The following is a 25,157-nucleotide window of genomic DNA, read 5'->3' as shown; positions in this document are numbered from 1 at the left end:
TCTACACTTTGTTGTCCTCACTACAAGGCCTAGGGCATATGGGGCAGGGGATTAAAGAAAACATTCCATTCATTTTCAACTATATATTTCTCTTTAATTTGACATATACCAAGGAAAACAATGTTTAGAAAGTATTTTGCTATTGAAAAATATTTTTTCTAAGCATTTAGCAAAGATTAAATCTAAAAGTTATATAAAAGAAGCTTTTTAAATTACATTTTTGTCTTCTTTACATTTATTTTCTCTATTAAAAATAATAAGGCTGGGCATAGTGGCTCATGTCTGTAATCCTAGCACTTTGGGAGCCTGGAGCCCAGGAGTTCAAGACCAGCCTGGGCAATGTGGCGAAAATAGAAAATACAAAAATTAGCCAGGTGTGGTGGCACACACCTGTAGTCCCAGCTACTCAGGAGGCTGAAGTGGGAGGATCACTTGAGCTTGGGAGGCAGAGATTGCAGTGGGCCAGGATAGCAACACTGCACTCCAGTCTAGACAACAGAGTGAGATCATGTTTCATCATCATCATCATCATCATCATCAATGTCATATATTATTTAAAGAGTAATTCAATGGTTTAACATTATGGTGAATGTTTGTGGCACATTGCATGTTTATAAGGGCCAAGCCAATTTTTTTTTTCCTATACAAATTTTACTTTCCCATTAAGTTTTTGAGAAAAAAGATAGATTGCCTTAATTTTCAAGCAAGTGTCCCTCAAAAAAGAAGTGAGAAATTAAAAATAATGTTTCTTTTATGGCATCTAGCAAAGTACTCTTTTCTTCTTCCTCAGCTGCAAAAGGGTCCTAATGTGGCTAATGCTAGTATTCATGAAGATGAAAGATATGTTTTTCTAGTCCTTTCTCTTGGTAAAGGCAATATACCTTTTTCTGAATATGAGAAGAAAGTTTAGAGATAATAATGTACTTATTAGCCCTCCTCTCTTAAAGAGTTAATAGAAAAGGAGAGCCAACATATGTAGTGGAATAAATGAATAATAAATCCAATTATGTTTATATATACATATATGGCATATATGTATATATGAAATTAAATATATACATATATGCCATATATGTATATATAAACATAATTGAATTTTTATATTGTATATTATATATACATATATGGCATATAGGTATAAATAATAATAATTCGATTTATTAATTTGTTCAGTTCATAATGTTAGAAAAGGTTCATTTTTCACTCCAGAACACTGCACCCTGCCTGTCAAAGTAGGTCAAATATTCACTTTCTATGAGGCTATATAGAGATAAAATTGCTAAATATGTAAAACACAGATTGAAAGCTCTCCATGATGCTTTTTCTCTAGGATGTTTAGGAGTTTCTGATGACCAAATTCTTCAGAGAAATTGCTGGATGCCCAAAGGCCTCGGAAAAATGTAGGAACCTTGAGAGGAACAGAGTTTGTTGTCTGGGGAATTCTGAAAGCTCTATTAAAATAGACCTAAAACTACCATTGGCATAAACAAAGTGTCACTGGGATTTTCAGTCTTTATTCCTTTTTTTTTTTTTTTTCCTGAGTCATCTCAGGCAGACTGGCAAAGGCATAAAACTTTATCTTTTCAGTACTTTTGATTCTCTCCCTACCTTCCATTTTTTCTTGTTGCCTGACTACTTATGTTGGTTCTCCTTTTCTATTAACTCTTTAAGAGAGAAGGGGTAATAACTACATTATTACCTCTAAACTTTCTTCTCATATTCAGAAAATATTATATATTGCTTATTTTAAAAATGCTGAGAATACATATTACTTACCAAATAAAATGCTATTTGATTCCAAATTTACAAATTGAAATTGCTTTGTTATTTTTAACATGCCATTCTTCTTAATATAACCCATAAATTGGATTTATTATTCATTTTCAGCAAAATTAAATGACTGGATTCACCCTAGACTACTTAATGTTTCAGGGAAACTAAATTGAGCTCTATGTGCTACATATTGTTGAACTCAATGCTTGGGTACAGGACCAGTAAGATGTAGTTTTGCACTTAGAAGAATAACGTTTGAGTAGGGAAATATAGATAAAGAAGCCAAATGTAAAAAAAAAAAAAAAGTGCTAAATTGTAAAATAAAGTAGAGTATAATCTTGAAAGTTCAGGGAAACCTTCCTTCATATATGAACCTGGAACTGCCTGGGTTTTAGAGGACAAAAAGATTTCAGACAAAAAGTATCATCCAGAATTATTGACCATAAATCTTCACATCTAATTATCTCTCCCGCACTCACTCACAGACATAAATGAATAAACTATATTGAATACCTTTTCAGACATTTTGTCATAATACTTATCATCAATCTTTTCAAGCCTTTATTGTTTTCTTTAACTCCTTCTTCTGAACTATGTTAGAAACTTTTCAGTACAAAAGCTCTTCAATAAGTCCAGTTTATATTTATCATTCGTATTCCACTGGTGTTTACAAAATGTCTTTTAGAAGCTTGAAACACTTTCAAAGGGACCAATGGGAAGCAGCTGTTTCACACTTGATTTATCATCACCGCAAGTTCATTATTAACTCCAGAACACTGCACTCTGCCTATTAAAGTAGGTCAAAGATTCGCTTTCTACAAGGATATATAGGGATAAAACTGCTAAATATGTAAAACATAGATTGAAAGCTCTCCATCTTCCCTTTAGTCAAGGCTTCTGTGTGATAACGATTATTTGAGGTTGCAAACGGGCCACAAGGTTGTTGCAGAAGTAATTCATAGGGATTGGATGGGGCGAAGGAATTGGAGAACTATTTTGTACATATTAGTGTTTTTTTATTTGTCATTTGATCTATTCAACAAACGTTTTTTGATTATCTGTGTGTATATTACCAATATCTGGTCTAGGTGATAGAAATAAAGCATTGAACAAGACAGACAAATTTGTCTTCTTGTGGGACTTATATTTTAGCCATTAAAAATGACAGCAAGTTGAATTTTAAAAAGTAACATCACTTTAGTTATAAAATAATATACATGTAGAGTGGAGAAAAGTTTTTTTACTGTCATGGCTAGGTAAATATTTGCTTAACATTTTGTACAGTATTCACCCCCTTCCTCCTACAGAGGAGGAATTCTGCATTTCATGTAGCTTTAGTGAGAGATTGTACTCCACATTCTAGTCTGGAAGCTAAAAGGATCAGATCCTCTCTTACTTCAATTTGACAGAGCCAGGGATCAAAAATGTGAATTAGCTTAGTTAATCAGATATTCCTGATGAACAATTTTTAATCTTGATCAAAGGATGCAAAGACATGGTAGGGTACTTATAGGAGTCATTCACTGCATCACCTACAGCAATAATGCCCAAACTTTTCTTTTCTGTTCCAAAGCTGTTTGACCTAACTTGCATCTTTGTTTTCTAAGCCTGCATCTCCCAACTCCCACTAGCTCTGTGAATTCATAGTATTGCTCAAATAGATATCCATCTGTGAAGCAGGTCTACTGTGTACTGGTTAGTAACTTGTCTGATTTGGTGAGACAGAACACCCACACACGAAACAAATTACATGAAGCAGATTTATTACTTAACTAAGAGGCAACAAGTGACAATAAAAGCCTAGGATTCAGGGCATGCCAGTCCTGCAAGGCTCAGGAAAGCTGCCCAGGTTGGATGGAGTCTTGTTTGAATGTACTGCACTTGTACTGCAGCTGCAGGACCCTGGAAAGCATCCCACCCTAGGTTTTATGTGAGGGGAAGGAAAACATGACCCACTGGACTAAAACATTGAAGAGCAACTTGTTTCTAGGAGGAACTGGAACAGAGCCCTGGCTGTTCTAGTAAGTTTCTCCCTATCTTAGAATGTTGCATACTGGGAACATTCTACAGTTATACTTAAGAACTACAAACAGGAAAGGGGGAGAAACAGGGTGAGTCCAAGGTCACCCAGAGAACTGTTCTGCAGTTTACCACTGATTCAGATGGCCCGCCTTAGCAATGCTTGTCTATTTCCTATGCCCAGTGACATCCCCAGATTTGGAGTTGGAGATTGGTTTTGTCAGATCGATGTAACACCTGCACTGACACAATCTCTTTGCAACATCATTGAGCCATTGGCAGAATACATTTCACTAGGCCCAGGAGTACATTTGACTACTACCCACAAGCAAGGTGCTCAGGCCTGCTCAGAGCAGTGACCTAACAGAGGATCCCAGTGATCCAGGTAAGAGGGTACTAAAGCTGCCAGAAAAAGACCCTTCCAGTGGCCCCACTGTCTGCAGCCAGTGCACCTGCTTCTGTACCTCCTCTACTTGTGCTTCGACAATAACTGAAGTTTATCTAGGTATAGCAGGAGGCGTTGGCAATTGTATATACTCCTCCAAGTTGGGCTAAAAAGATCTAGATCCATTCTGTTGCCTAAAACAATCTTCCCAAGGATGCTGAGGGATGTCTGTTGGACTGACAAGGCAGTGGCTGTGAAAGAAGCAACATTTACTATGATCAGAAACAGATTTCCTATAATTTGTTCATGAGCATGGACTCCTGTGTCTGTCATCAAAGAGCTCACAAAGGGCGTAAACCCAGAGCCAGTTAGTAAGTTTGCCAGGCCAGTGATGCATCTCGTCTCCAGGGGTGATATCCAGGAGCACTTCCAGCATGTAGGATCGCACCATCCATCAGGCATGACATTGCCCATCCTATATTTGACTCACCACTGAATCACTGAACCACCTGCAGAGAAAGGTGTAACTTTTGGGTATACACAGCAACCCTCCTCTCACTTTATTGTTCAGTGACACATTCATGGGTATGAAGGCATTGGAATTCACCAGCCAAGTCTTGAGTTAGTTGCATGAATTCAGTTTTCTTCAAATATTGTCCATGAAGCCCCTACACAGAGGGCTAACAACAGTTCAGTCCTTGTTTTCATTTTCACCCCGGGACACTTCTTGTTCAGGTAATCAAAGGAGCATGAAGTGTCAAAGTGCAAGCCCACCAAGGTCTTCTCAGTTATAGTTGTGACATTTTGGCAGTTAAGTTAAAACAGAGCACCTCTGATTCTCTTCCAGGTGGTGGGTGCCAAATTCACACTGAAGCGTGCACTGTGGCATCAGGAATGTGTGTGTGATTTACCACTGATAGGATGAGAAGTTGCTGTGGTTTATAACAGAGTAATGTCTGAGATGGCAAATCTAACCCTTAATTGGGCTAACCAAGGTGGCTGATGCCTGGGAGAACCTAACGAAAGTGTTGTGCTTCCAGGCCTCTGCTGCCATATCCTTGTAAAAGAAAACAGATTTACAGATGAGTGCCCTACACTTCACCCCCTTCGGATTTTAGGTGTTTCTACTTATTGCGTAGGGTTTGGGCTGGGTAGACATAGTGTCCAATTTTGTCTGTTCCAGTCCCCAGGTTACCACATCTGCAGGTACTCATTGTCCTTGTTGCTTGAGCCAGATCATTCATTTTCAGTCCTCCAGTTCAGGAAGGGAAGTCACATCCTGTTCAAACATGACATGTTTGGTAATGCTGCCCACTTGACTGAGGGTTTAGATTTCCCCAGTGTCTCTAGAGAGTCCTGGGACTCTGGTATTCCTTGGTTCCTTCTAATAACCCTGTGGGATCCCATGGAGAGCAGTGGCCCAGGGGAAGCATTGTTTTCAGATTAGAGTTAGGGGTCCCCGTCTGGGGTATTATGGTGGCCTGAACTGCAAACTGCCCCCCAGGACATGTACTCTAAAGGAAAAAAGAAATAAATGGTTGGGAACACTGAGATTGGGATTTGCAGATGTTGCCTAATCAAGCAGCTGGCTGGTTACCTCTACCCCGACTAAGGCCATTGTTTCTCAACACGTGCTGCAGTGCCATGTTTCCCTCACATCTTGGTGCAGAGTTTAGTGTCCATACTGCCCTAGTCAGAAGGGGAACCACCCCACTAGCAGGACATCTTGATGTTCTTTCTTCAGTTGCTTTGCAAGTCGGATCACAAGCTCTCTTCCAGGGAGGACATGGTAGGCCTAGCATCCATATGAGTGATACATATTTGTCCTTTCCAGGCAGCAAGTTATTGCCATAGTCCCTGTCCCCATATAGGGGATACTTTGATAGTCCAATCATTCAGTTGCTGTTCTCTTGACCAGATAGGTAGGTTGTAGATAAAGGCCCATACATCGGTGAAAATGCAGCAAGATAGGCTGGTAAGTGGTGGCCTGCGTGGCCATCATTAGTGCATGTAGTTTGACCCTTGGGGCAGAATGTTCATGTCCAGCCTCAGTAAAAATATGGCCATTCACTCACCAGATGGGGGCTGCAGTCCAGTGGACCCTGTCTGCTTTTAGTTTTGCAGGGGCATCAGTGAATCATGCCATACCATCAGTAGGCATAGGAGGAGTCAAAGCATCCCCTGAGGGTCACTTGGTCCATTCTAGAAAGCTAGCCATTTATTTATAGGGCCCACTGCTTCCTTGGAATTCTGGCTCAACCCAAATTTAAATGTATGCTTTCCATTTGATAAGTGGGCTCTGCCAAGCCTGTCCAATTTTATTGGTGAAGTTTGTAGGCAAACAAGTAAAAATAGGCAGTTTGTATTGCAGCAATCACACGTGGCATTCTGGCCATAAAACCTTCTATTTTTATCAGTCCCCAATAGTGAGCAAGGAGTTGCCATTCAAAAGGGGAGTGTATCTGTTGGCTGTATCAGGCAACTTATAAAGTGCTAGGGCAGCCCAATGGCAGTTTTCTGTTGCCCCAGATGACAATCAGTGTGCACACAAGTTGCAGACTTCTGTAATTCCAATGAGTTGGCAGGCTCTGAAAGTTGCAAAGGCAGTGCCTGGGCCACAGCTTTTTGAATGGTTTCTAAGTCCTGCTCTTTCAAAGCCTTTCAAAGTTGATGGCTTTGTTGGCCACTTTGATTATGATGGCCAAAAGAATACTATGGTGGGGTATGCTGTCTTCAGTACTCAGAGGCCTCTTGGCTGCTCGGCCTCCATTTTACTTAGTTGGTGCCACCAAGGCCAATAGTATTTTCCTAACTGTATCTGAATATTCATTTGGCTTCCCATCTAACTGGCCCTGGTATTCAGTCTGTAATAGTCTTAATGTCCTGGAGGTCTTTATGAGCAGTCCAACTGTAGTGTTACTTTGTGACAGGGTAGTTTGTAATGTTTTTGTTTATAGCAATTCCTCAGTTAACCAGGTAATGTACTACTCTCTACTTAGTATGGAATACTACTTTAGGTGAGTAACTCATTTGGACTTGGGTAGTTTAGGTGGCAGGCAGGAGTAGATATGCCCCATTGTTATGGCATGAATGTTTAGCTATGAGGGGTCATACCTCCGCAGGTGGCAGATGATGTTCTGCACCACAAATGGTCAGAATGTCAATGTCTATAATGCACTGAGTTGGGGAACCTTGGTCATCGGCACCCCCAAATGCCTGACCTGTAGGCAGATAAGCAACGTGGGTGACCTGATTTGTCTCCAAACCTCTTAACATCAGAAGCTTAATGTTTTTCTTTTTTCCCCTTTAATCCTGACAGGAGTAAAGGCCGCTGGCCTCCAGTGGGGAACCTATTTCTAACTGCACTATTTGGCCCTATCACTCATTAGACTATTAAATTTGAGACATTTGGGCCTGCAATGTCCCTTTATCGAACAAACACACCAACCAAGCTGCCTAAGACTTGTCTGGGTTTCCCTCATATTTGTCCTTTAGATCACAAGTCTCCTCCAGCCCAGGGAGGCTGCCATGGTGGATGGCATTTCCTCAGTGTATGTCTCACTTGCACCAGAGCTGAGGAACCCCAGAAACCATCCCAGTCCAGGTTTTATAACAGAGGGTAACATGACATCCTGGGCTAACATGCGAAAGCAGACCCTTTTTCTAGCAGGCACTGGAACAGAGCCTGAGCTGTTCTGGCCAGTTCTTCTCTATCTTAGGATATTGCCTTCTCAGCACATTCCACAGTTACTCTTGAGATCTACAAATGTGAAAAAGAAGAAAACTGGGTCCGTTCAAGGTCACTTAGAGAACTGTCCAGCACCACTCTTTTGCATGCAGCTGCCAAAGCTGGTTTCTATTGCTTGCTGTGCTCATATCTTAACTATACAGTAGATTTGAGTACTTCTGTGATTTAAAATCCATTTCAGCATATCGATTTCTGGTGACTGGAATTACCTCTTATTAGCTCTGCTATATTTTCACATACCTGTATCTCCCTCAAAAACCCTGATATTTAATCCAAATAACTTATTTTTTTATCTCCTAGAAGTTATATACCGTGAAAGGTAATTTAGATAACAGAAGGTTTTGACATGAAAACTTGAAGATATGTTTTCATTTCCATAGAAGGTCATGATGTAATAATGCCTTTGCTCTTCTTTCTATAATCTGTAGTTTAAAAAATAGACATTGTGTAGATTTGTCTCAGAATAAACTAGGTTGGTTCTACCCCTTCTGCAGTTTTTTAAACTGTTTGTGAAGAAAGTGTATGTATCCATAAACATAAATTTATTTAGACAACTTGTTGGTATTGTATTAGTGGTAAAAACTTTGGACTTTATATTATACTATATTTTATGTAGTATATTATACATATTTATAATATAGTACAGAATGTACTATATTCTAGATATATTTTAGATGCATTCTAGATATATTTTACTATAATTATATTATGCTATCTACATTAATATTAAAGTACAAGTTTGTTAAGAACTATAACTACTAAGTAGCTTATATTCTGTAGATAATGGATTATTTAATTTTCTTTTCATCATACGTAGGTAGTTAGCAATTATGGTACAACTTTCTGGTAGTCCTTGCTGACAATATGTGCTCTAGAAAGGATGCAAAAAATGAAAGACTTGTGCAATATCTTTGAGGAATTTAAGTGTTTTCCAGTTTTTTCAAAGTCACGGCAAGGGATGTTTCAGAATGAAGGATTACCTTGTATGTGTGTATATGTATATTTAAACAGCATAATTAAAAATATATATATGTTGCCTTCCTGACTAGCAATCTTTATATTGGAAAATTTTTTTTGACCTTTTATAAAGCAATTGAAATATTATGATGTATGATTTAGTTTAAAATAATGCAAAGGTCATTTTCTTGTTAATATTTGGTGGAAGAGAGGGAGAATTTTAGAAACAAAGGCATTTTGTGGCATTAAGCAGAAAATCAATATAGTGATTATTCTTTCAGCCAGAATGTTTACCTTATATTTCCTAATTCCTGCTCAGTTCCTTTGTGCACTAAGGGAATACAATCACAAACTGAAGATGTATGGTTCATCTGTAAGGAAATGTGGTCTTGTGGTTGTTAATAAATAAAAAAGAAGAAATAACTCAGAGGTATTTATCTGCTAGGTTGGGGCAATTATTATCGGGAGTACAATGAAAGGGAAGATTGTGGAATTGGGATATTAATGATGTACCCCATTGGATTTATTTTGATTAAATCCCAGAGTACTTGGTAATTGTTAATCCTTGACTTGTTTGTAATTTAGACACAATAATGACAGATGAAGAATGCTTAAGAGTAACTGATTAAGCAGTGATGGCCATTGCCAAATCCAGTGAATGTCAAATATGATTCTGTTCTGCTCCATCAAGGGCCTATCATGGATGTAACAAAGTGTCTATTCTGGGAATAAACAATTTTGACTCACCAGTTGACTGATGTAAGCTTGTCTGTTGACTTTGGCAAATAGGAAAGTTGAATGTTACAATTTTATTATTGATGTTCTTGTTGCAGGAGAACTGTGATCCTCTTGTGTTTTTCTTTAATCAGTCTTGGCCCAGTGGCTTGTTCTTTCAGGCACTAAACAAATATTTGTTAAATAAAATCATGAATGTTTAAGGAAATCAATTTCTATTGCCTGAGGACATATCAAGAGGTTCTAAGGTAAAAAGAAGATAGATATTTTGGGCAGATGTGAATTTGGGAAAATAACCTGGATATAATGAGACGACAAAAAGTAGTATTCAGTTTTATGAGTGTATCCTTGAGTTCTTGAATTGATTAACAGATGAAAACATGGGTTTTTTTGTTGTTGTTGTTATACTGATATAGTCTGTCCTACAGCAGACATATGCTTACATGTTTTAGAGAACTAGTGGTAGGAAAAGATGGGTTTGTATTCTAGCTCTACTTTGACCTTTCTGTGGGACATAGAGTCAGTCCTTCAACTCCGTTGTTCTCAGTAATAGTCAATCTTTGGCTTGGTGAATGAAGGAATACATTAAATATTGTATTTATCAAAGGGATCATAATTCATAAAGAATAGTAAAATCACGCAGCTCATGTTGAGGGACTCTTCAAACAGATTACTTCTGTGTAGTGTCATGCATATACCTAGCATATAGTCTCAAAGCATGCTCTTAGCAACAGAATTATAGAGTACAGGCAAGTGACTTCTTGTAATATCGACCATACAGGGGGATGCCAAGTCATGATTCTTTTCTCAGAAGTAGAAATCTCTATAAAGAGTCATGAAATCAAGGAAAAGTATTCTGGTAACTTTCATTTATTTATTTATTTATTTTTATTTTTTGAAATGGAGTCTTGCTCTGCCGCCTAGGCTGTAGTGCAGTGGTGCGACTTTGGCACTGCAACCTCCACCTCCTGGGTTCAAGCGATTCTGCTGCCTCAGCCTCCCGGGAGTAGCTAGGACTACTGGTGCGTGCCACCATGCCTGGCCAATTTAGTATATTTTTAGTAGAGATGAGGTTTCACCATGTTGGCCAGGCTGGTCTCAAATTCCTGATCTCAAGTGATCCTCCCACCTCAGCCTCTCAAAATGCTGAGATTACAGGCACGAGCCACCATGCTCGACCAAATTTATTTTTCATAAAATGATAACCAGTGGGCAGCATCACCCCGTGTATGCGCCTCTGAAAGTAAAATTAAAGATAGTTCAATTTTAGAGAACTGTGTGAGTTCTAAACTGTATATATTTTATATAACTGCATATATAATTGTATATAAGGAACAATTTACATATAATTTACATTTTAATATTTGCTTTCTCATTTATTCTAGTTCATATTCAGTAGGTATATACACAAGCAGTACTATACTGGTTGCTTCTGACTGTACAGTGTTTGTTGCTGGTGCAGGTACCATACCAGTTGTTAATTTAAAAAATTTTTACACACTTGGGAGTACAAATACAGGTTTCTTACATGCATATATTGCATAGTGGTGACGTCTGGGCTTTTAGTGTACTCATCTCCCAAATAATGGACCTTGGACACAATGGATAGTCCTTCTACATTCACCCGCTTCTTACTCTCCCATATTTTATGGTCTCTAAGTGTCCATTATTACATTCTATATGTCCATGTGTACCCATTGTTTGGCTTCCACTTGTAAGTGAGAACATGTGGCATTTGATTTCTGTTTCTGAGTGGTTTCACTTAGGATAATGGCCACCAGTTCCATCAATGCTGCTGCAAAGGACATGATCTCATTCTTTTTTATGTCTGAGTAGTATTTTATATATATATAATGTATGCTCTTAATAAATTGATCCCTTTATCATTATCCAATGACATTCTTTCTGTTTTTCTTTACTATTCTTTTTAAAATCTATTTTATCTGGTCCAAGTATAACTACTCCTGCTTGCTTTTGGTTTTCATTTGCATGGAATACATTTTTCCACTTCTTTACTTTCAATCTATATGTTTCTGTGGGTCAGGTGATTTTTCTTGTAGGCGGCCTATAGTTGGATCATGGTTTTTTAAAATACATTCTGCCTACCTGTATCTCTTAAGTGGAGCATTTAGTCCATGCACATTCACAGTGAATATTGACATGTGAGACTTTGTTCCTGATACATTGTTGATTGTTTTCATGTTGTTTTATATATTATTCATGTTTTTATTTTTCTTTGTCTTTTTGTCTTTGTGCTTTGATGAAATTCTAACATGTTGCCATTTGATTTCTTTGTCTTCTTCCTTTGTGTGATTGTTTTATATGAACTGTGCATTTTGTATTTCAATGTGTTTTGTGATAGTGAAAACTGAGCTGTGTTTCCATGGTAAAGACCTCTTTGAACATTTCCTATAGGCCTGTCCTAGTGGTGCCAAATTCTCTCCGCATTTGTTTGTCCAGGAAATACTTTCTTTCTCTTTCGTTTATCAACCTTATTCTGAAAGAATACATAATTATTCGCTGACAGTTTTTGTTTGTGTGTTTGCTTCTTCCTTTCAACACTATGAATATGCCATCCCATTCTCCTCTGGCCTGTAAAGGTTCTGCTGAAAAGTCTGCTGTTAATCTGATGGATGACTACATGTTTATAGGTGACATGTTTCTCTCTTGTTATTTTAAAAATTATTTCACTTTGACTTTAGACATTCTAAATATAATACGCTGTGGTGAAGTCCTTTTTGCAGGGTATTTTCCTGGGGCTCACTGTAGTATTTTTATGTTGGTGTCTAACTTTCTTGATAGACTTGGAAAGTTTTCATCAATTATTTTCTTACATATGTTCTCTAAAATTTTGGATCTCTTTTTTCCCCTCAGGAATACCAATAATTGGTAAGTTTGGTCACTTTATTAGTCCCAGATGGCTCAAATACTTTGTTTATTCTTTTAAATTATTTTCTTATTTTTGTCTGACTACATTATTTCAAAAGACCTGTCTTTAAGTTCTGAGATTTTTTCTTCTACTTGGTCTCATCTACTATGGAAGCTTTCAAGTGTATTTTGTGTTTCTGTCAATGAACTTTTTATTTCCAGAACTTTTGCTTAATTTTTGAAAGATATCCATCTCCTTGGTAAACATCTCATTCCCATATACTTAATTGATTTTCTCATTTCTTTGTGTTGGTTTTCAGATTTCTCTTGCATCTCATTGAGCTTCTTTAAAAATCAATATTTTGAATTATTTATCTGATTTTTCAAGGAATACTTTTTGATTGGAATCTGTTTCTGGACAGTTGTGGTCCTTTGGTGACATCATATTTTTCATGTTTCCTGTGTCCTTCCATGTGCATCTGGCATAGCAGTTGCCTGTTCTAGTTGTTTGAAATTGCTTTTGTACGGGAGATTTTTTTTTTCCTAAGGATATATATAGGTTGTTGATTAAGATATTTGGCTTTGATTTTGAGTGCCTGCAGTAGTGTGACGTTCATATGACTTCCTCAGTAATACACAGGGTGAGTAATCGCTGTGGTTTCATCAGTGACTTAGGGTACATTTATCATTTGTGGCTTTGATGAAGCATAACTGAGAACTTGGGATGCAAACTGAACCAGTCTTTGGAATCCAGTGGTAGCAGCAATGGGGTGAATGTGACTGTTTTTAGGCCCCAGAGTAGCTTACACTGGCTTCAGTGTTAACAGTTCCTGGAGGGCTGATTCTTGGGTCTCCCAATGGCTTGCTTAAAGTAGATGGAGTAGTGAACAAAGCATGTAGGCAGGTTCCTAGGCCCCTGGACAGCTGGAGTGGCATGGGTGATGGCAGTAGTGGTAGTGGAGCAACTGCTGGGATCCAAGTGGTTTGTGCTGGTGCTGCTGGAGGCTGTGATGGGTTAGGCTAGCTCTCAGTCTTACACCGCCTATCACAGGGTGATGAGTATTACCCTAAGTGTGCGTAAGAGAAATTGATCTCCCTTGTTCCTCCCCAAGTTAGATGGTGGGTCCAGCTGCATCACCTCAAACTTGGCCTGAGGGTGGCACATAGTTCAGCATTAAATTCAAAATGGTTCCAACCATGGGGTTGTGACCTGGGACAATGGGGCACCTGCCAGGCAAGCAGGATTATCAAAAAGCTGTGGGGAGTGCAGTTCACTCACTTCTCAATCTTACAATATCCCATTACAGGGCAGTGGGTATTGTCCTAGATATGCATAAAATAGCCTGATTTCCCTGTCCCTCTTTGGCTGGAGCAGCTACAGCCGAATCAGCCTGAACTCAGACCAAAGGTGAAGTACAGTCTAGTGTTAAACTCTTAAAATGGCACCTTGGGCCTGGAACCAGATAGTAAGTGGTACATTCCAAGCAAACAACATGGGCAGGAAGCTGTAAGAGGTGTAGGCTCTCACATCTCAGTCTGAATAGAAACTTGCAGCAGGGTGGCAGGAACCCTCGGGGGGGGGGGGTGGCAGAGCCTGGTTTCTTTTTGGAGCATCATAGTGGCTGCAGCTGTGTCTGAAGATCCCTATATCCAGGCTTTCAAAATGGCTCCCGACTGAGGCTACATACCAGACTTGAATGCCTGAGGGATTCTATGTGGGTTCCCTTTTTGAATGATGTCTCTGTGCAATCTTTAGGCAACTCTATATGTAAGGTTCGGGGCCTAGTAAGTCAAGGGTTTCTCCATAGCCAAGATGGTAAAAGCCCATGTCTCAGGCCTGGGGGTTTCTCTCTTTCTGTTTCCCCAGGTCCAGGAGCCTCTCTCAGATCTCGGTCAGCTCCTCCGTGGACAAGCTGCCTCAAACTCTCTCTTTACTTCTGTGCTTCCCCTCTCTTCTCTGGGGAATCCTAATATTATCTCCTGGATATTCTGTTCAAAATATGAGTATCTACGTGCTATTCTGGTTTCTCTCCATGTAGGAGGTATATGCTACCTGTGTCTATTCAGCCACCTTGTTGTTAAATATTTTGAATATTATCCCTATTTTCTTCCATCTATTCATTCAACCAGCAATTATCTGTTAACAACTTACTGTGAATAAAGTATAGTTGACACTAGAATTTTAGTAGTTCCACAAATGAATACCGGACATAGCTGCAGGCCTTAACTGAGATAATAATACAATGTGCCAAGATCTTTGCAAAATGTTTATTAGGTTACTTAACCCTCACAGCCCTTCTATGTGGTACGTACAGGGTTTTATTTCAGTTTAATATTGAGGAAACTGAGGCACTAAAGTTTAAGAAATTCATCAAAGGTCACCCGAGTTTCTGGTTTTCAAAGATTTCCCTATTGCTGAAAATGCGTTCAATAGGTTGTTACTATTACTTCCTATTTTATAATAGCCTGTCATTAAATGTTGCATTTAGGCAACTTCTGAATTTAAAATCCAAACGTTTTACTCCAACTAATTTATGTTTGGATGTCCTGATAATAGAGGTGTGGGTTTGGATCCTAGGCCAGGCTGGAGAAATGTTCCCACTCCCAAATGATAGTTCAGGACTTTACTTCTCCCTTGAACTCAGCTCTCTTCATTGTACTGACCTGACCGATTCCCAGAGAGGACCTCTCCCTGTTGTCACACAATGGCAGACAGAGGTACCAGGGGAAAATCTTTCCAACTTTATCTCCAGAGCAAAAAAGGTGGGTACCTTTTCTCGTATTCTTAACAAAGACCCTAGGACTTATCTTGTTGTCATTTATACAGTTCTGGTTTAAATCCACATGTGTCCATCCTGATTCACATAAATTGAGACTGTTTGAATGAGGGAGGAGCATCCCCTAGTAAAAACTGAGAAGTTTTCTAGAAGCCAGATACCTCCGTGTAGGCAAACACAAATGAATGCTACACGATCCCCAAGCTGGCCTCAGAGGATTCCTCCTTTTCTAGAAGATTCTGTCTGGAAGTCCTGAGTAGCCTCAACACTCAGGAGTGACTGGATGAGGGAAATAGAGAGAGAAAACACAATTGTAACCTCTGAAACACAAGAGAAGACCACAGGAAGTAATGATGGAATGCACACCACTCTGAGTACATGTCAGAGTACTTGAAGCTGATTTGAAGCTTCCTGCCCAGACTCACTCAGTCATTATGACTCTCAGGCACAACTGACTTTTCACTCCCTGAGGATTCTCTCTGGCTGCCAGAACCTTCTCTACCCAGGTCCCTTGAAGGGCCAGAGAGTTAACATCTTGTAGGAGCAGCCCCTAGCCAGTGATCTCTCCTGTGGGATGGCACTGAGTCACATGTGCCACACTGACTCCCAGCTTTATCCCAGTGGGGACTACTGCTCCTCTACCAGTGCCTCTGGGGTCACCTCCCAAATAAACCACTTGTACTTGAACCCTTTCCTCAGGGTCCTCAAATGCTCATATAGGCCGTGACTGCATAGAATCCAGGCCTATTTTTGCAAAATAGTTATCGTTCATTGTCAAATGCTTCTTACATAAGCATAAAAAAGAAGAAGAAAATGCATGATTTCCCTTCTAGAATTACACAAACCACACATGTGTGCACCCACACGCATGCGCACATATACACACATAATAATGATAATTGTGATTTTTTTAAAGTTTGCTTATTTTAAATTGAGATGTAAAATTGTATGTATTTGTTGTCTACTTTATTTATTTATTTATTTATTTTTGAGATGGAGTTTCACTCTTGTTGCCCAGGCTGGAGTGCAATGGCATGATCTTGGCTTGACTCATTGCTACCTCCGCCTCCTGGGTTCAAACAGTTCTCCTGCCTCAGCCTCACAGTAGCAGGGATTACAGGCGTGTGCAACCACACACAGCTAATTTTTTTTTTTTTTTTTTTTTTTTTTTTTAGTAGAGACAGGGTTTCTCCATGTTGGTCAGGCTGGTCTTGATCTCGCGAACTCAGGTGATCTGCCCTCCTCGGCCTACCAAAGTGCTGGGATTGCAAGCGTGAGCCACCGACCCCAGCCACAGCATGATGTTTTAAAGTGTATATGCACTGTAAAATTGTTAAATCTAGCTAATAAACGTTACTACGTTATGTAGAATCGTTTTTTTGTGTGTGTGGTGAGAACACTTAACAGGCATTCTCTTAGCCCTATTTAAGAAAATAACATATTGTCGTTCACTGTACTTACAATGCTGTACAATGTATCTCATTTCTCCTGTATAACTACAAATATACATCCTTTGACAAACATACCTTCTATCTCTCCTCCTTCCAAACCACTTCAACCTCTGGTAAACCACCAATGTACTCTCTACTTCTGTGATAGCACCTTTTTTAGATTTCACATTGGCATGAAATTATATGGTAATTGTCTTTTTGTATCTGGCATATTTCACTTAACATATTGTCATTCAGGCTCATCCTCTTGTTGCAAATGACAGGATTCTGTTCTTTTCATGGCTAAATAGTATTCCATTGTGTATATACACCACATTTTCTTCATGCTTTCATCCATCAGTAGATACTTAAGTTGATTTCAAATCTTTACTATTGTGAATAGTGCTGTGATAAACATGAGAGTGCATATTTCTTTTCAGCATAAAGATTTTTATTTCCTTTGGATAGAAACCCACTAGTGGGGTTGCTGGATCATAAGGTAGTTCCATTTTTACTTTTTTGAGGGCACTCCATATTGTTTTCCATAATGACTATACTTATTTTCATTTCCACCAGCAGTGTTTTAGAATTCCCTTTTTTCACATTCTTGTGCACATTTGCTAGTTTTTGTCTTTTGGTAACAGCCATTATAACAGAAGGTAAGGTCATATTTAATTGCAGTTTTGATATCCATTTCACCAATAATTAGTGATGTTGAGTATTTTTTTACATACCTGTTGGCTATTCATATGTCTTCTTTTGAGAAATATCTCTTTAGGTCTTTTGTCCATTTTTAAAACTTGGTTATCTATTTTTGTGCTATTGAAGTGTTTGAATTTCTTAGAGTTTTGGATATTAACCTTTTATGAAATGTAGAGTTTCAAACACTTGATCTCATTCTGTAGGTTGTCTCTTCACTCTGCTGATTGTTTTCTTTGCTGTACAAAAGCTTTTTAGTTTGATATAATCTCTTCTGTCTGTTTTTGTTTTTGTTGCCTGTGCTTTTGGGGTAATATCCAGAGAATCATTGCCTAGACCAACATTATAAAGCTTATCCCCTAAGTTTTCTTCTAGCAGTTTCACAGTTTTGGATCTTACATTTAAGTATTTAATCCATTTTTAGTTTTTTTATGTGGTGACAGATAAGGGTTAAATTTTATTTTTCTGCATGTGGATATCCAGTTTTATTTAATGAATAGTCTGTCCTTTCTCCATTGTGTGTTCTTAGTATGTTTGTTGCAAATCAATTGGCTGTAAATGCAGTGGCTTGTTTCTAGGTTTTCTATTCTGCTCCATTGGTCTATGTATCCATGGTATGTGCTAGCACCTCCCTCCTGCACTGGGTGTGTTAGCACCTCCCTCCCTCTTTGTCACTTTTATGGTATATTCAATACAGGATTTTTTTTTCTCATTCACTTTTTTTGGGAAGGTGGATTATGTTGGATAAAATTCAAGTTGGGACTGAGTTCTATATCTGGGTTGATCCAAGGCAAGACCAGATTATATGGAGAAGCTAGAGTGGAGAACAGAAAAATTCCTAAGAATGTGAAGATTTAGAAATAAGTAAAAAATTCTTGAAAAACTCCAGTCTTTGAAGACCTTGAAAATTGTGAAGTGAAAGCCAAAAACTCCCAGGTGTAAAGCTAGACCCGGTTAATGTATGACTGTAGGTAGAAGAAATAGAAAAATTTATCAAAGTTTTTAAATTTATATAATTGTATCAGATGAGAGAGAGCCACTTTACCAGGTCACCTTCCCCTTCTCAGACACCCATGGTTCAGGAGTAGACTCCATAGCCAAGGTTTCCCAGTTCTTTGGAACAAAGCATTAAGATCGTGGAGAACAGGTGATTGTAAAAGATGGTGCTACCCACCCTGCATAGTGCTCTTACTAACCCACACATGGGGGTGGGGAGGGCCAGACAGCCTTGAGATGTTCTCACTGTCATCCTGGCCATGGACCTGCGCAGAGGCACATCACACTGAGAAGAGAGCAAACAACATTTCCAACTTCACACCCAGTGTCAAAGACTGAATCTGGCATAAGGTAACTGAACTGGAGATCTGGAGGGAAAAGGGGGCACACTGAAGGAAGAAGGAGATGGGATCTCCTGAGTTTCAGTTTCTAGGAAAGAGCCAGCACCGAAATTTAGACCAAAAAAGCAGAAAAGGAAGAGTTCAAATCAGGAGAGCCTCCAGAAGGGAGTGCAGCATTGGGAACCTCCCTCACCAGAGTGAAGGCAAGCCATCTTCCCAGAACGGAGACCCTGTTGAGAAAGACATCTCACCTCCTGCTCCAGAAGGGACAGACTCTTTGAAAATGTAAATCCAGACAAAGGATCAGGCATCTGTTACCACAGAACTGTCGGAGGAGAACAGGGTAATCTCAGCAAGTTTCCCTGAAACAAAGCAGCATCAGCCTCTGAGCAGAGCCCAGGCCCTATCCAACCAGACCAGACTTGGGATAGTAGGAACACTGAAGGTCACATACTCCCAAAAGAGAAAATCAGAAGTCTGGGCAGACTAGGACCTGTGCTCTGAATTAGTGGGAGGAAAATCTTTGTTCTTGCTTCTCTAGGTGGGAATAGCTGACATGGCGCTCAAGGCTTCTTTTCCTTCCTGAAGAATTATTCTGCACTACTATCAGTTATTTATAATTTTCAAAGCTCTATGATAGCTCTCATAAAAATGGAATCAGATAATCAGAAAGATTTGCTTCAGGCAATGTATAGTTTTTACTGCAGCTCAGATTTTTTCCTGTAGTCTCTCCCCTTATAATAAAAACAAAAGAAAACAAACGAACAAACAAACAAAACCCTCATAGAATGATGTTTTTATCTGATCACAAAATAAGGCTACCAGTCTTAGCAGTTTTGACCTGATTATTTACATAAGAGCAGAAAGGGTGTAAATTTCTATGCAGGCCTTCTTAAGTTGCCTTCCTGGATGTTTTCATAAGGAGTCTCAGATTGGACTTTTTTATTCGTCTATTGCTGTCCTGAAGCTAGGAAAACAAGCCCAAGAAATTACCTCCACTAGATTTAACCTACAAATAGTATAAATTTTGGCAAGTTCTTCTCTTTTCAAGGCCCCCAAATATGCCATTTCCTGGAATCTCTGGGAGTGACTTGTGTTACCACCTATAAGTCTGGATCCTGTAAGCGAGATACCTGGCTACAGTTCCTGGGACGGCTTTGTAAGAAAAGGTTCCATAAATTGCCTTAGAAGTGGCCTGGTCAAACCTGAATGAAAAAGCATCATTTTTGAATATGACATTCTGACAAGTCTTGAGTTGCATAACCAACTTTCCAATTGTGTTCTGAAAAGAAGGGAGACAAATTTTTCATGAATGTATGCAAATAACTGCACTGCTATGGATAGAAAGGAGACTCAATTAGAGTTTCTGGATTTCTGGATGTCAGGGAAAATATATCATTTAAAAGTTTTCCCTTAGCTTACCAGTGCAGAGTCTATTAAATGATTAAATTGTTATGATTTACACACAGCACAATAACAAAATTTGTATGTTTGTATGTGTGTCTATCAAATAACAAAGGATATTTGAATATATATGTCCTATATATAGTTACATATATTTTATTTATATATAAATACACATTTATATGGAGAATATATATGTAATATATATTAAAATGCCAGCAATATAAAAAATAAAGCTATAGTCATCCATTGTCAGTTTATTCAATCCCATATAATTAATTCTGGTTCCACTGGGTCTTAGGTTAGTAGTCTCATGAACCTCTCTGCTTTTCAACTGCAGAAAATTCTTACTCAGTACCCCCATATGGAATTAAAGTTGTCTAAGGGATGCCATCAGAAATTGGAAACCTATACTCAAAAATCTACTTTTCAATGAAACGGTTGTTGGAAATACCTGTTATACCCCTTTTTCACATGGATCTGAGTCAGTCCTTCTTTGAATACCAGAAAGACTCTGGCCTGTAACTGATTACACAACATTTGCGGAAAGATCAGAATAAATCAAAACCTATCTGTAGAAGACAGAGATGTAAAATGGCTGTGGTAAATTTATTACTGATAATTTTCTTTTTTTTTTTTTTTTTGAGACGGAGTCTCTCTCTGTCGCCCAGGCTGGAGTGCAGTGGCGTGATCTTGGCTCACTGCAAGCTCCGCCTCCCAGGTTCATGCCATTCTCCTGCCTCAGCCTCCTGAGTAGCTGGGACTACAGGCGCCTGCCACCACCCCCGGCTAATTTTTTTGCATTTTTAGTAGAGATGAGGTTTCACCGTGTTAGCCAGGATGGTCTCCATCTCCTGACCTCATGATCCACCCACCTCAGCCTCCTAAAGTGCTGGGATTACAGGCTTGAGCCACTGCACCTGGCCTATTACTGATAATTTTCAAAAGTGAAAAATCTGATGAGAATTCATGAGAAGAATAATGCAACTGACAAGGAAATTAGATTGATGCTGTGGCTTGTGAAATAAAAAAGAAAATAAGGTTAAACCAGAAAAGGTTTTGACAAAATGCCTGTAAGCATAATGATTAAAAATATTTTCCAAGAATATAGTGAATATTACATTTATTTCGTAAAAATGGATAAACAATTTTTATGAAGAAAAATATTTTGAGATATAACTATAATAATCTTAAAACAATATATTACCACATCCCAAGAATGTAACAAGCCCTTAATAAGAATATATATCATGCACTATATGATACTATCAAGAAGTTTAATAAGTTTGATGAAAATTCTAATTATCTGCATTTTTAGCAAAAGACAAAACAAAACCAACTCAATTGTTAATATTGACATGAATCATCAGATAGAAAGTATTGGCCTAAATGATGCTAGATCCAAATTAAGGAAATGAGGTTATTCACACCTGTAATCCCAGTACTCTGGGAGGCCGAGGCAGGTGGATCACCTGAGGTCAGAAGTTCAAGACTAGCCTGGCCAATGACAAAACCCCAACTCTACCAAAAATACAAAAATTAGTCAGGCATGGAGACAAGTGCATGTAATCCCAGCTACTTGGGAGGCTGAGGCATGAGAATCGCTTGAACCCAGGAGGCAGAGGTTGCAGTGAGCCGAGATCGTGCCACTGCACTCCAGCCTGGAGGATAGAGTGACACTCTGTCTCAAAAAAAAAAAAAAAAAGAGGTTATGGTCATATAAACATTTTAAATAATAACTGAATTTATGACTGATAACACTTTACTGTTGTTGCCTAATATCATCGGGCCAATCACACTTATACACCTATATATAAATATACAAAAACCTGGCAGAACTATTGCTTGCTATTTATTTCAGTGTTTCTGAGGTTATGACACATGGAAAGTAAAGGCATTGACTAATAATTGTAGACTTCCCATAAAACATGCCATCTCTGAAGTAGCCATGATTTGTTTAATGAAAAGGATACACTCTGATACATATATTGTTAGGCAATTTCCTCGTTGTGTGAACATCACAGAGTGTACTTACATAGATCTAAATGGTAGGTCCTACCACACACCTACATTGTATAGTATATAGTCTATTTCTCTAAGCTACAAACCTAGGTGGTACGTTACTGTACTGAGTACTGCAGGCAGTTGTAACATGTGGTAAGTATTTGTGTTTCTAAACATATCTAGACATGGAAAAGGTATGGTAAAAGTATAGTATTTTATTTATTTATTTATTTATTTATTTGCTTATATTTTATTTTATTTTATTTTGAGAGAGTCTCAGTCACCCAGGCTAGAGTGCAGTGGCACAATATTGGCTAACTGCAGCCTCCACCTCCCAAGTTTGAGTGACTCTCCTGCCTCAGCCTCCTGAGTAGCTGGGATTACAGGTGCCCACCACCACACCTGGCTAAGTTTTGTACTTTTAGTAGAGATGCGGTTTCACCATGTTGGCCAGGCTGGTCTCAAACGCCCAACCTCAAGTGATACACTCGCCTCAGCCTCCCAAAGGGCTGGGATTACAGGCATGAGCCACCGCGCCTGGCCAAAAGTACAGTATTTTAACCTTATGGAACCACTGTCAAATATGTGGTTCATAACTGACTGAAACGTCATTATGGGGTGCATGACTATAGTTATTTTAATGATAAAAATTTAACCTTTGGAAGGCTGAGCAGTGTGTTTATTTGACAATTCTTGCAATGAAACTCACAAATCGTAATATATCAAATACACTAATTATTCCCAGAGCTTTTCTTTGTATAAGGTGAAAAAATTAAACTGTATGATGTTTCACGGTACCACTGGGAAATCTCAAAGACAGTTTTAGGTGTAAGAGATATTCTGAAAATTTTATTTTATTCCATTTTATATTAAAGATTTGAACTGGAAAGCCAAAATCAAATTTGTCAGGAAACTTGAAAATTTAGCTCAGAACCAGGACAGGACAATAAAGTACTTAAAAATAGACGGTAATGTAATCATAAATAATCTTAGCTCTTTCATAATTGAAGAAATTTTATTTTCCTAAATAATAAAGTTAATATAAAGCAGATAAAATTACTCCAGTACAGCACAAAATTTTTCCTATCTTGACAGATTACACATAAAAAGAGAATTACCCTTGATACTATAGGTTAAAGCAGTAAATGGCCAACCAAGGAAACAAGCCCATCAAAATTGAGCAACTCTGTCGAGATTTTAACACACTTCATAACTTTTCAGACTCACATAGTAAATGATAGCAAGCAAAATTAATTTTCCAGTTTCATCTTGTATTTTGTTCTTTCATACTATGGAACAGAGCTCTGACCTTAGGGTGTCTGTGAGCTCATGACTAACTTTATCATATTGCTAAGATGTCATTACCACCAGAACACATTTATTGATCTCTTCAGATGAATCAATAAGTAAGCATTTAACAAATTTTCAGTTTTCATTTTTAATATGGTAAATATTAATTATAATACACCTAGACACACACAAAAAAAGTGCTCTGGAGATTCTCAGTAACTCTGAAGAGTGTAAAGATATTTGGAGAACAAAATGAAAAAAAAATATCCAACCGTATTTATGATTGCTTTGCTCAAGGGAAAAGATAATGTGGATAATTGAGAACTCTCATGTCACATGTACTCATTGCAGCAGATTCACAGAGCTCATAGATATCTATAACACAAATTTCTGCAACCACCAACATGCTAAATTCTTACACAACCTTTCAAAATGGTAGACACAGCAACACAGAAAAACAAAACAAAACAAAACCAAAAAACAAAACACATACACATTCGATAATAGACCCAAAGATGCTTCTTTGTAGCATATAAAAATTGGAGAAGGCCAGGTGCGGTGGCTCACGCCTGTAATCCCAGCACTTTGGGAGGCCAAGGCAGGAGGATCACGAGGTCAGGAGTTCAAGACCAGTCTGGCCAACATAGTGAAACCCCGTCTCTACTAAAAACACAAAAAAATTAGCTGGGCATGGTGGCAGGCACCTGTAATCCCAGCTACTTAGGAGGCTGAGGCAGGAGAATTGCTTGCACCCGGAAGGCAGAGGTTGCAGTGAGCAGAGATCATGCCACTGCACTCCAGCCTGGGCAACAGTGTGAGACTCTGGCTCAAAAATAAATAAATAAATAAATAAATAAATAAGCAAAAAGCATATAAATCTAAAATGATGCTTCACAATTAATGTCTTAGTTTTCTAGTCTTACTAAGAAATAAGCATCTAATAATTTTCAATTAATATTTGTTCAAGTCTTTAAGTTACTTAAAGGCTTTAGAAATTATGTTCAAGTTAACGTACTATAAAATATAGTTACTATTGCAATAGAGTTTGTCGAAATTAATTTAGTTAAAAACAAGCCTACATGTTTTATGATCTTAAAACATTAGGAATTATTTAACTTATTTTTATCAGAAAGCCTATATACATTTAGAAAAACATACCCACGGACATGTCTCGAAAAATTAAAAATGGAATTATGTGAATTGGTTTCACATAATCCAGCACTCTCACTCCTGGGTGTGAATTCAGTAGTTCAAAGTGAGGTCACTCCCAAGTTTATTTCATCACTACTTACAATAGCCAAGATACATAATCAACCCAAGTGCCCAAAAATGAATGAATGGATAAAGAAAATGTGGTATATATACACAATTGAATTGTATTTAACCATAAAACTCATAAAATCTTGTCATTTGAGACAAACATGGATGGACCTGCAAAATATGATGTTAGCTTAAATAAGACAGATGCAGAAAGACAAATGTCTCATGATCTCACTCATATGTGGAATCCAGAAAGAAAGAAAGAAGAAAGAAAGAGAGAGAGAGAAAGAAAGAGAGAGAGAGAGAGAGAGAGAGAGAGAGAAAGAAAGAAAGAAAGAAAGAAAGAAAGAAAGAAAGAGAGAGAGAGAGAGAGAGAGAGAGAGAGAGAGAAAGAAAGAAAGAAAGAAAGAAAGAAAGAAAGAAAGAAAGAAAGAAAGAAAGAAAGAAAGAAAGAAAGAAAGAAGAAAGAAA

The sequence above is a fragment of the Colobus angolensis genome, unplaced genomic scaffold (assembly GCF_000951035.1).
Source record: "Colobus angolensis palliatus isolate OR3802 unplaced genomic scaffold, Cang.pa_1.0 Scaffold27, whole genome shotgun sequence".
NCBI lineage: Eukaryota > Metazoa > Chordata > Mammalia > Primates > Cercopithecidae > Colobus > Colobus angolensis.
The sequence above is the reverse complement of the archived record's forward strand: the minus strand, read 5'-3'. Positions refer to the sequence as shown.